The following is a 9,674-nucleotide window of genomic DNA, read 5'->3' as shown; positions in this document are numbered from 1 at the left end:
CGAAAAGGCCCCACAAGCTCATCTTTGATGATACCAGCCCAAACCATTCCCATTGATTTTAGGGTTCGTTTTAAGGTCCTTTTATCGGTTTTTAAATCTTTAAATGGTCTGGCCCCTGTGTACTTATCTGACTTGCTGAAGCCACATGTTCCTCCTCGCTCGCTCCGTTCAGCTGAGCAGCTGCTGCTGTCGGTCCCTAAGTCGCGGCTGAAATGCAGAGGAGACCGTGCCTTTTCAATTGCGGCTCCGATGCTCTGGAATAACCTTCCCCTCCAAATTAGACAAGCGTCATCAGTGCAGGTCTTTAAGTCCAGATTGAAAACCTATTTTTATTCCCTGGCTTTTAACTCTGTAGGAAACTGACACCTTCTTATTTATTTTATTGTTTGTAATGATTTTATGGTATTTTTAATTTGGTTGTTGTTTTGATCTGTGTTGTTCAGCACTTTGGTCTGCCTGGTGTGTTCTTAAAGTGCTATACAAATAAACGATGATGATGATGAAACCAGTACTCCACCTCCACCTTGCTGGCGTCTGAGTCGGACTGGAGCTCTCTGCCCTTTACCAATCCAGCCACGGGCCCATCCATCTGGCCCATCAAGACTCACTCTCATTTCATCAGTCCATAAAACCTTAGAAAAATCAGTCTTGAGATATTTCTTGGCCCAGTCTTGACGTTTCAGCTTGTGTGTCTTGTTCAGTGGTGGTCGTCTTTCAGCCTTTCTTACCTTGGCCATGTCTCTGAGTATTGCACACCTTGTGCTTTTGGGCACTCCAGTGATGTTGCAGCTCTGAAATATGGCCAAACTGGTGGCAAGTGGCATCTTGGCAGCTGCACGCTTGACTTTTCTCAGTTCATGGGCAGTTATTTTGTGCCTTGGTTTTTCCACACGCTTCTTGCGACCCTGTTGACTATTTTGAATGAAACGCTTGATTGTTTGATGATCACGCTTCAGAAGCTTTGCAATTTTGAGACTGCTGCATCCCTCTGCAAGATATCTCACTATTTTTGACTTTTCTGAGCCTGTCAAGCCACACACCTGCTGCTGGTCAGGCCTCGTCGGGGGAGCTACTTAGGAGAGTCTTGGAGCTCCCACCGACGCGGGATCATTGCGTGAGACTCCGCGTTAGTCATCCTGTTGAGCTGCACCACCCTGAAAGTAAAATACAGCACTGGTTGTTGTTTTTGGCAGTCTGATGGGGTGTTTAAACATGCATGTGTGTTAACAGTGTCAGCAGATACTAGTCATTTATTATATGAGGGGTTATGTGGACCTGGTCGTCTATACTCCTCACATAGGTCTTTAGGGCACTCTTTAGCATAATGGCCTATTTTTCCACACCTGTAACACTCATCCCTGTTCCTTTGTCCTCTCCGGGGTGGCCAATTACTTCTGCCCCCCCGACTCCTCCTCTAACTCCTCCTCGGCCTCTGCCACGTCTAGTCTGTCCCTGAAAAAATACCTGAGACTCTTCATCAACATAAAATGTGGCAACATTTGGTGTATTTTGCAATTTTTTCTTTTTGCCCTTAATCACATCCTGTGCATGCCTTGCCCAGTTCATACATTGAGTAACTCCATCTGTGGTGTGATTTACATTTTGTTTTCTAATAAAATCTGCAATGGGTGGGTGGAACCCACTCATTAAGGCATGTTTCAGCTGCTGTTGATAGGGGCCTGCTGCGTCAGGATTCTCTTCAAGTCCACTATGCCTCTTAAACACTTCCTCTAATCTACCCCTATACTCATGAACATCCTCTCCTTCCTTCTGTGTGCATTGTGAGATTTTGGTGTAGTCTGCAGCTGTTCTAAAAGTATCTCTGAGACGATCGTACACTCCATTAATTTGGACAACGAGACCTGCATCTCCATAGGGCAAGGTGTTATCACCTGGCCCTTTACCTGTGTACTGTCCTCTGACACGAGTCCAATTATAAGTGAGACATCTCCTAAAAGTAATCTCAGTTTCCTGTCCATTTAGACGGTATGAAGAACAAAGCTGTCTGTGTCGAGCTATGAACTCATCAACATTGGTCAATGGGTCTCCAAGACTTTTACAAGCTTCAGCACATTCAGACTCGGTCCATGGCTGGTAAACATGAATAGTGCGGCTGTTATCCCCATCCACTCCAAAATGTGGGTTAGCAACCTCTACCATAGGGTAAGTGCTCACCTCACGGAATGGATCAGGAGAAAAACTTTCTTCATCTTCATACTCTGAGGCTGAAACACCATATATTTTTTTGTCTTGTGTCAGGGATGGATATGTGGTTGCAACGTTTGTGTTCACTAATCTTACTTTCTGTTTCCTGCTGATAGGTTTGTAGCTTGTACCTATCCGCTGGAACGTTGAAGACAATATAATTACACTGCAAAGCAAGACACAAGTAGGCAAAGTTCTTCAAAGTTCTTCATGTTACTCGTGCACCATCTCACCCTCACCATCTCACCCTCAACGTCGCAAAGACAAAGGAGTTGATAGTGGACTTCCGGAGGTGCAGAGAAGTACACACCCCCATCACCATCAGCGGCGCTGCTGTGGAGAGAGTGAGCAGCTTCCGGTTCCTTGGTGTACACCTGGCTGAGGATCTTACGTGGTCAGTACACACAAACAAAACAGTGAAGAAGGCGCAGCAGCGCCTCTTCTTTCTCAGGAGACTGAAAAGATTCGGCATGAGCCCCCGCATCCTCAGGACCTTCTATCACTGTGCCATTGAGAGCATCCTCACTGGATGCATCACCACCTGGTATGGCAACAGCACCGCCTACAACTGCAAAGCTCTCCAGCGAGTAGTGCGGTGCTCTGAACGGATAATTGGAGGTGAGCTTCCCTCCCTCCAAGACATCTACAGGAAGCGGTGCCTGAGGAAAGCGGGGAGGATCATCAAGGACTCCAGTCACCCCAGCCATAAACTGTTCAGACTACTTCCATCAGGAAGGAGGTTCTGCAGCATCCGGTCCCGTACCAGCAGACTGAGAGACAGCTTCTTCCACCAGGCCATCAGACTGCTGAACACTTCATAGACACCTCAGCTTCACTACTGGAACTTTAACATTATGCACTCCATACTGTACAGTAATGCAACTGTTTTGCATATGTCTCAACTCTGTATATTTTATTTTATATATTTTATTTATTGTTTACTCTATTTAATTTGTAAAATATGTGTACACACACACACACACACACACACACACACACACACACACACACACACACACACACACACACACGTAGAAAAATATTTAGTATACACATCCAGAAATGCATATACTATTATATATTGTACATATATTATTAGTTTCAGATGTAGCCATTCTTGTATTTTGCTTGTTTACATTATTGTATTTGCACAACTCTGTTGCTTGTGAAGCTCGCACACAAGAATTTCACTCACATGTGCTGTACCAATGTACCTGCACATGTGATGTGACAATAAAAGTGATTTGATTTGATTTTGATTTGCTTTGCACGGGAGAAAACCGGACAGACGCCGTTCCCTCGTCTGACCCCAGTTGCTCTCGTCCGTTCTCCCGTACCACTGTTCTTTTATTGAGGTTACATGAATATGCATAGGTTCATTAACATATGACGTCTACATACACACAAAGAGTACCTTGCCTGTGTATGTGTGTGTGTGTGTGTGTGTGTGTGTGTGTGTGTGTGTGTGTGTGTGTGTGTGTGTGTGTGTGTGTGTATGTGTGTGAGGTCAAGATGTGACCCTGTGAAGACTCTGGTGCTAGCTGGTGCCAGGACGTCTGGGTCCATCTAACAAAAGGCTCTTATACATAAACAGATATACGTGTGTTTGCTAAACCATATATCAGCAAGAGAAGATACGACCTCTCCTAGGAGGTGTGATCTATGCCAGAACACTCTGTAGAGGGAGTGAACGCCCTCCCCCTTCATGCTACACAGAGCTGTTACAGACCTCCTAGGATGAGACATTCTTTCAATCTACAAATGATTATACACTTCTAAGCATATGTGGGTAAATATTTCTAAGCATAAATGACAATCAACAATACAAATCTAACATTTCCCCCCTTTTTGACCTTTATGCTTGAAAAGTTCCCAGTTATGAATACCTCATGTCTGTCAGTTTCAATGCAAACATTTTTATACTCAGCATATGTCAAATCACCCTAAATTACTGAAAAAATACACAGTTTAACAAATGTATTAGCAGTTATCCCATTCCTCATTGATCTCATCCAATGGCAAACTGCATCCTACGAGCAAACAAAGAAATTGTTAATTTAATAGTGAAAATAAGAAGTAACATTTTCAAAAACATCTCAGCTTGGTGATGCTTCCTCCGGGTGTGCAAATCACATGTCTCTGCAGAGTGGTTTGAGTTCTGCAGGGCGTCATGAATGTCTCTTCCAGTTGTTTCCATCATTGTCCATAGGACCAGAGTCCAAATGTATGTAGAATAAACATCCAAACATACCAGTTGGTTTTGTTGTTTGTCAACATGGGTCTCAGCTATTTCCAAAGCTGCAGACCTCATAGGAAACTGCTGTCATCACCACCATAGCTTCTGGTTCCTGTGCTTTTCACAGAATCATGATGTCTTCCTTAGACTCCCTCTGCGTTGTCGATGGAGCTTGGCACGCTCCCCTCATCCTTCAGGTGCCCGTCTGTTGTCCACAATCTCCTCTGTTGGCCTCTGGAAACCTCCCGTGGCACAGCTCTCATTCCAACGCAGTTTCATGGTCCTTGCTGTGGCTCCAAAGTCTGATCTCATGATGGACCCCAACCAGCTCGACCTTTGACCTCAACCACTGCCTGGGCTGTCAGCTATGCCTGGAATGGTTCTTGCTTCTCACTGGGCCTCTTAAGATTTCTCAGGAGATTACTGCTGCACCTGTATTTCCTTGCTAGGAGGGAAAACTTCTATTTGGAGAGCATGTCAACAATCATCAAACAACATTCTTTAGTTCAGTGAACTTCACTTATAGGCCATCAAAGCCTCATCTGAACATGGATGCACCACTTGCATAGGTTTAATACTTGTAAATAAACAGCTAATCACACAAATCACTGCAACAATAATAGTAAACATTGTTTAATGTTAATTCTGGACCCCACCTCTTGACGCATGGACACTCTCATGCGTCAACTCACCAAACCTGGATCCCTGTCTTAAAAACTGGCTCCACCAGGAGCCTGCATACACACCATCATGGCCTGGAAAACAAGATCTGGAAATAAAATCAAACTTCACACTTATAAACAATTGTATCATAAGAGTAACAAGCATTCAGCATCAGCAAGACAAGTGTCATGTGCAGGTTTTCTCAAATCATTAAATCACTATTATTACCATAATTTGCCTCAGACATGGATCATCCCATGTACTCAGTTAACATTAATGTAATCAGTGACTTCTCTTAAGCAAGGTCACTCCACTTATATATTACTATGAGCTCAATAGCCCATCTTCAACTATTCCATAAACAATCCCTTATATATTTTTCTCATGTCACTTGTCCGCTTCAGCTGAATCTTCTACATGCAGTCTCAGAAAAACAAACATTAGTAATACACATTGATCATCCTGGTGGGCAGGCGTCGGCCATCCACATTCCAGAGGTGCCATAAAAACACCATAAAGTCAACTCCATAACTGTGGAAAGAAGTGACACTAGTTTTCAACACAGGAAATTTCTCACATGTTATTCACATCATCAAAGTAACCTTCACATTTTCCCAAAAACACAGTGTAACAGCATCACCACTCATGACCTGTAAACACAGTTTTCTTCACACATAAACCCAGAAATCCTGTAGTAGGAAAAACATCAACCAGTTGTCCTGGTATAAATCATGTGATCAAACCACATGAAGAACTGTAATGCTATAGAAAAGAAAATGCAAATGTTAGCGCTGCGCAGATGTATACAATTTCTCACAGTAATGTCTGTGAGCAACACAAGTTAGTGAATGACACACACATAGTAAATTCACAGACAGAGAAAATGGCATTTAAAAGATTAAATCGTCATGCAACCTCGAATGTTGCTGTCATCTTTCTGCTCCTGTAACAAAAAACACATAAATTCATCCACCCTTTTGTCCTGTCTAGGTGGAGGTTAACCTTGAGTCGTGGTCAAGTCCTGTCAGCTTTTACCAGTCAGTCAGTTTGTTTTTTATTTCCATTCATTCATGCATTCATTCATTCTTTCTTTGCTGATAGTGGAACCTGTCGTCGCATTTAGTTTCCACTTCCAGCAAAATGACGTCATTTCAAAAAGAAAAAGAACTTTAGATCGGATTACATCGCTGCTGAATCCCTTAATATTGTCCCAAATAAGTAGCTTTCTCCTGAGCCCATTTCAATGTGGAGAAAACTCACTTGTAACAGCTTTCTCGACAGGTCGTATAGCACTTTTAATTTCTGACGTGCAGATCTGCTTAAAGAAAAGAAATAGACAAACAAAATCAGTGCCTGTTCAAAAATGAAAAATAACAAATAACAAAGATTATCAAACCAAACTCTCAGTGCACTGTGAAAGTATCAAAATAAAAAGGCCTTGTTAAGTCATGACACAAGCTCCTCATCAACTTCACAACAGGAGAAGAATCATCAGCTAGATTCACTCCAAACCAACCATCAGCTGCACAACACACAACATAAGCCTAATATGTCTTATTAGCTATGAGTTTAATCACCAGGTCTGTGCTCTTCACTCATTTAGGCCACACACCCATTTTATTCAGTTTTCCTTTTCCCTTCATCATAAAACATGTGACATGCTGTCATGCACTTCACAAAAGAAGTTTGTTCTGACGTATTCAGAGTTGTGTATCTAAATACAGGATTCACTCGCACATCAAAGCAGGAAACTCAGTGTTTTAGAGCCTCTACTCAACACACAACAAACTCCAACACATCTCATTCACTCGTGCTAGAATTCAGTCACCTTTCATTAATCTAAGAACGATCAACTAATTTGAATCAGCTATTAACCCACTAGGATGACAGGACAACAGAAATGCATGTTCAAAATGTTATCACTAAAAGAGAATTTCCCTCATACAGTAAATTTAGTAGTAAACTTGTGCTGCATCAATCAAGCAGGAAGCTTCTCCCAATTTACTATATTAACAACTAAATTTATTATCTGATCACTGGTTGGTCAAACCAGAATCTTTTTTCCCACAAAAGTTTAAATTGTTGTCCTGCAACCTAGAGAGTCAATTTTTGCATTGGATAAATTCAGCATTTGATAACAAGTGTCTGCTAAATTGACACTATTTTAACACTGATGAAAGATAACAAGCTAATTTTCATCGCATGTGTGTTTGTGTTATTAGGCAGGTTTAATGCATGTCTGTGGAGCTGCATATCCAACAGAGCATGTTCTCTGCCTTTCCTACACATTTCTCTGCTATTATTTGATCACTTCTTAACTAATGTGCTATGAGTCCACTGGTTTTTGCATCACACGAGGTGACTTGGATAAGATGATAAACAGACTCACACGCTTAAGATGTTGTCTAATCTTCATAAGCTCTCTTGTGTTTGGAAGTGTTAGTAGGGTTAATGCATGTTGTGCTTGTGTGTGTGATTTTGTATATGTTTCTATTTTTGCAGTGTTTCAGACCCCTTCACAATTTTCCAACTTAAGCAGTCAGTTTTCTTTTCCCCAGGTTTGCTAACCCAAATTTTGATTTCCCACATTAAATAATTCCTATGTGTTCTCACCTAGTCTTCTCACTCTGTTGTCCTCTCACTCTTTTGTCCTCTCCCACTTCAACAGTCCCGGCAGTTCTCCTTCAGCTTTGTCCTGTGTTCCACTGTCTCTTCTTGTCATTTTACTCCACAGGTGGCAAATGTCAAACTCCAACTGTTCAGTTCTCCTCAAACGTTTTCTTCACATGCACAGTGAAGTTTCAGCTTGTGGTAGACACAGTGCCATTCATCCGATCAGTCAGGATGATGGGTTTGCTCTTCTTCTCTGATGCTGTTTGTCCACATTGCTGCTGCTTTGCTGGGACTCTTTGCTCAGGACTTGCTGCTGTCTCTTTATCTGCCATTTTATTGCTCTTTGGAGCTGCATTCTTCAGGGAGGAGTGAGCACTTGCTTGTCAGGTTGAGAGACACATAAACATTGCGCTGTAAATAAGTCAGCCAGAAACTTGGCCTGCATGTTTCCAATGATGTTAAACTATAACTTTCTTCCGACTGCTGCATGTGGAAAATTGATTCAGGTCTGCTTTTCACCTGAAAGTGACTAACTAAGACATTTTCATTATTATCATCGCTGCTTAATCAACACACATCTCTCTCTCTCTCTCTCTCTCTCTCTCTCTCTCTCTCTCTCTCTCTCTCTCTCTCTCTGTTTTTGTGAACAATCCTTTCTTAAAAGCATAAAATGAAATTGTAGTTGTTTTTTGGCTGATCAACACAAAACCTTTTCCCTATGATTTATTTTTCATCTACAATATAAATTCTTTCTCTTTTTCATCTGCATAAATAAATCACATGGCTGATGATACCATGGTGATCCATAAATATGATCACCAGTTTATTTAATTATTTTTAACCCAACAAAACAAATAAACAAAAACACGATGCTGATGCTACACACACACACGAGTCAAGGTGCAGGAAAACTGCTCACGGGAACGCTGCACACTCCAGTTATCACAGTTATCAGAGCTCTGTTTCCCTCTCTTTGAGTAGTTCTCAGACAGCTCTTGATCTGATAATGTGTAGCTTGCTCATCAGCTCAGAAGAAAAAAAAAAAAAAAACCGCAACGCAACATCACACAGTAGTTGCATGCTCTGCTCACAGTGGCAAAGGCTTACACTTTCATATTCAATTCAGCTTCTCCATCATGTACTTTTAGATGTTTCATACAGGGTTCAGCATATTAGTTGTTTTCATAGGTGTGCTCTATATCTCAACAATAGCTCATAATAAGACGACAGTCTTTCACACAGGTCAAGTGCCTCTATGCACTTCATTAGTTTAAATATTTATCTATATCACTTCACCTCATATGTCATTTTACAAAATTTGAGCAACCACAAGCTTAATGTAGATTACTTTTAACAACTATCCACCTCAATTAAATCTATGGTCTGGCACACAGGCTGCTGTCGATCAGGGCAAGCTAAAGAATAAACATTTTGTGTCAGCAAGGGGGTGGGGGAAAGCCATTCACCAGAGCACATCTCAAGTGCTGCTGATGTGGGCTGGCCTTCTCCACACGCTCTTCAAGGTTGGTGTGTTTTCTGAAAACTTCTCTCTCATCTTTATTTAAATACTTTGTGCTGCCAGGAGCAAAGTCCAGCACAAACGTCTGTCTCCCTCCGACTCACTCTTGGTTGCTTAGAAACCCATGATAACAACAACAGCCGGTGTCACAGACCACGTGTTCTGCTCCGCACACACTCACACACAACAACAACAAAAACGACGATGACAACAATGACAACAACACAAAATAGGCCTATTGTCCAGCACAATCTGGACCCCGTGGAACTTCTCAACATCCCACTGAGCGGTGGAGAACTCACTACAGTACCCCACACAGCGGTCTGTATTTCGCCCCACTAAGACGGCGAACAAAAAAAAAAAAGTTCGAACTGCGCAACTCTGCGACTTAATGCTTCTGTACAAAAAACCCCACTGAGCGGCTTTGTACATCGCCCC

General features: G+C 42.1%; 1 long non-coding RNA gene across 1 annotated transcript; it reads right to left on the bottom strand.

Annotated features, from left to right (window-relative positions):
- Positions 1 to 3,116: 3,116 nt before the first annotated feature.
- Positions 3,117 to 9,449, bottom strand: LOC146652875 (uncharacterized). Its single transcript, XR_014907608.1, has 2 exons — positions 5,943 to 9,449; positions 3,117 to 5,635 (listed from the first exon to the last, which is right to left on the bottom strand). It is a non-coding gene; the product is annotated as an uncharacterized LOC146652875 (long non-coding RNA).
- Between the last annotated feature and the right edge of the window lie 225 nt (positions 9,450 to 9,674).

The sequence above is a fragment of the Rhamphochromis longiceps genome, linkage group LG15 (assembly GCF_057381845.1).
Source record: "Rhamphochromis longiceps isolate RC_006_pf linkage group LG15, R_longiceps_female_GT1.1, whole genome shotgun sequence".
In the NCBI taxonomy this organism is placed as follows: Eukaryota; Metazoa; Chordata; class Actinopteri; order Cichliformes; family Cichlidae; genus Rhamphochromis; species Rhamphochromis longiceps.
This window is presented reverse-complemented; position numbering and strand designations above follow the sequence as displayed.